The sequence below is a fragment of the Capsicum annuum genome, chromosome 3, assembly GCF_002878395.1.
Source record: "Capsicum annuum cultivar UCD-10X-F1 chromosome 3, UCD10Xv1.1, whole genome shotgun sequence".
NCBI lineage: Eukaryota > Viridiplantae > Streptophyta > Magnoliopsida > Solanales > Solanaceae > Capsicum > Capsicum annuum.
The window spans coordinates 10,300,639-10,303,794 of record NC_061113.1 but is presented as its reverse complement, the minus strand read 5'-3'; the positions used below and the strand labels follow the sequence as shown (position 1 = coordinate 10,303,794).

General features: G+C 24.5%; 1 long non-coding RNA gene across 1 annotated transcript; it reads left to right on the top strand.

The window, feature by feature from the left end:
• The first annotated feature begins 1,714 nt into the window (after positions 1-1,714).
• LOC124896513 lies at positions 1,715-3,156 on the top strand. The gene is made up of 2 exons (XR_007052857.1): positions 1,715-1,938; positions 3,073-3,156. It is a non-coding gene; the product is annotated as an uncharacterized LOC124896513 (long non-coding RNA).

Genomic DNA, 3,156 nt, shown 5'->3' with positions numbered 1-3,156 from the left:
TTTTTTGGCAAAGTATGTTTAGCCATAGAATTTCTCTGGATTTTGAGAAATTTAAATATCAAATCGCAAAATCTATTAGTAACTTAATTTTGGCCCAAAATATTATTTATTTATTTTTAAATTTTGAAACTCCCCCATGCTTTTATATTTTATAAAAGAGACATCTATTTATGACCTTAACTAATTTTTATCTGTCCTTTTCTGTCATTTCATCTGAAAATATATGTTCGCCGTAAATAAGTTATCCATAGAATATAATGTGGGAAGAGTATTATAGTAAATAATAGGTAATTACTATCATTGTTATTATTTACTTTTGTTAATAATGGATCTTTAGAAGTTCTCCTGACACCCCCCCCCATACATACATATAAAGGAGCTAGGAACATAGGCAAGGTAAAGTTTCTATACTCATAAATCTTCATGAGTTGTAACTGTCTTCTGCACTGCACTACTCCCTCCTGTTCAAAATATAAGTCCACTTAGCTTTTTGCCCCCCAAAACAAGTATATCCACCTACACAATTAAAAATATGTATCTTTTAGATTTGCATAGTTACTTAGTAAAATTTCTATAATATCATTAGATAAGTTCTTTTTTATCGGATGTTCCAGGAGGGAAATATCATTAAATTATGTTCAATATTTACTCTCTTCATTTGCTTTTATTTGTCAGCATGTTTTGTTTTACTAGAATTAATTTGACTAATTTTCGAAGTTAAATTAAATTAAATTAATTTAATTAATTTAATATTTTGAAGTTTGAAATTAGATGTTCTAAAATTATATGAAAAATATTATAAGTTATGCTTTTCAAATTAAATATGATAAAAATTATATTTTAAATTATTGATCAAATTCATACAATTTAACTTTTAGAAGGTAAGATGTGACATGTAAAAGTCGGAGAGAGTAACATGCATCGCTCATTTTAAGTTTGGCTATCATCTGCTCATGCTAATGTAGATGCTAAGTGATCAAATCCCAATATGTCAAAGTTAATAATATGTAAATTTTAGTTAAGAATAGTTTAGTCAAAATGCCTATTTTTTTTAATTTTTTTTTTTTTGTGTGTGTGTGGAATTAGAATTTTCTTAAAACTAAGTTAACAAATATTTTGAACCAGAGGAAGTAAAAATTCCTAATGACCACATAACTAAAAAGTATATATCATAAAATCTAGTTAAACCTAGCTAGCTTTTACATTAACGGTTAAATTGTTATTATTTATTTAATGATAAACAGTTTAAAGTATAATTGTTACTAAAAAATCAACATTAAGAAATTCATACGAACTTCCTAAATAGATTGAATATATAAGATTAAATTTATTTTATGTATTATACAGTAGATATTGAATCTTTTTTAATATTTCGTGTATCTATTTTTTTGTTTTTTTAAGTCATTAATTAAAATTCTGACTCCATCACTAAAAATAAGTATAATATTAAAAGTTAAAGTTTGCATAGTACTCTATCATAATTATATATTTTGATACAAATTATAGTCTGCAGATTGTACTATATTTACTTTTCTAATCTAATATATAAAATCAAAGTGCGCTACATTTAATTATTTGGTTATAGTCAAATTTCACCATTAAATTCTATTGCAGCTTATCTTAAATTCAGTCAAAATCTTATAGTTATAAATAGCATTACTTTAAACTCTATTATCACATCTAAAAGTCTTAAAATACATATATTACAAATTATGAATTTCACAAAGATTTTAGCAGTGACAATTTTTCTTATTATGATTTTTGTAGCAAATAGTAATGTAAGTGGTAAGGTGAACTTGGCTTGTCCATTAAAATGTGCAACATCATGTTTCACCAATCCTGTTTGCTTAGCACTTTGCTTGAAGGATTGTTTTTGTTGTAAATCATTCTATTGTAAGATTGCTTGTGTAAAGAAAAGTTGCTCCGAATTTAAAGACGGTGTATTTTTCTTGAACATATCCTTTTATATTCAATAATTCATTCAAATAAATTAAGTCTATGTGTCAAATAAGTCAGTTAATTTGGATTTGATTGACCAAAAATGAGTTGAATTAATTAATAGGCAGATCATTGATTCATATAAAAATTACTTGAGTTAGAAATAAGTTGAACTAAAATAATCATGAGCTGAAAAGGTGATACTTAATTCACCAATTCTTGTTAAAATTTGATCTCTTTATTTAATTTTTATAATTTGTTTAAGTGCCTAATAATTTTTTTTTATCTTTTATTATGATTATATATAATATATTAAAAAATATATATTTTTAAAATATCTTGACAAGGCTTTTCATAATTTGATTTAACTATACACTCTCTTCATTTCAAAATGAATGAATTTTTTGAGTTCAAGACACCCCTTGAGAAAGTTACTGAATGACATTAATTGAAGAGTAATTAGTTAATATTACTCTTTTGCTTCTTCCCAAACTTTTCTCAAAACTAGAGATAATTGAAAAGCTCATTTAAGAAAAGGATAATTTTGGAGGAAAAAAAAGTTAATCAGTACATTTTAAAACTTTAAAAAGATAATTTGTTTTGGAAGATAAAAATAATACCATAAATTCATTTATTTTGGTCCAAAAAGAGTATTTACTAACTTTTAGATGGATTAAATTGGATAAATCAAAATATGTGAATAGACGATCTCACTAAATTTAAGATAATTAGACAGGTCATATTTTAATATGCTAATTTTGTTAGGAAAAATTACAGAAACTAGCATTCTTAAAACTATAATTATAATAAATAGCAATACTTCTTCAAAATTGCAACTTATAGCAAAAGTAGCAATAGTTTACCGACTTCATAGTAATAGAAGAATATGTATTTTTCAATTGTGCATATGTATTCATCAGTAATACATATATATTTGTATATGTATTTATATAGTAACATTTTACTTAAATACAAAATACAATTTGCTATTTTTCGTAATTATGAAACTGTTGCTATAAAAGTTATAATTAAGAATACAAAGTTGCTATTTCTGAAATTTTCCCTTGTTATTCATTGCTATGTTTGTCCCATAAGTCAAATTAATGACTTAATCTAACATCTTTTTCTTACTAGATGATGAGCTAATGACTCAATGCTGGGATGAATGTTCAACTAAGTGCTAATTAGAAAGGCATGTGCTACTATACTATTTGTTAG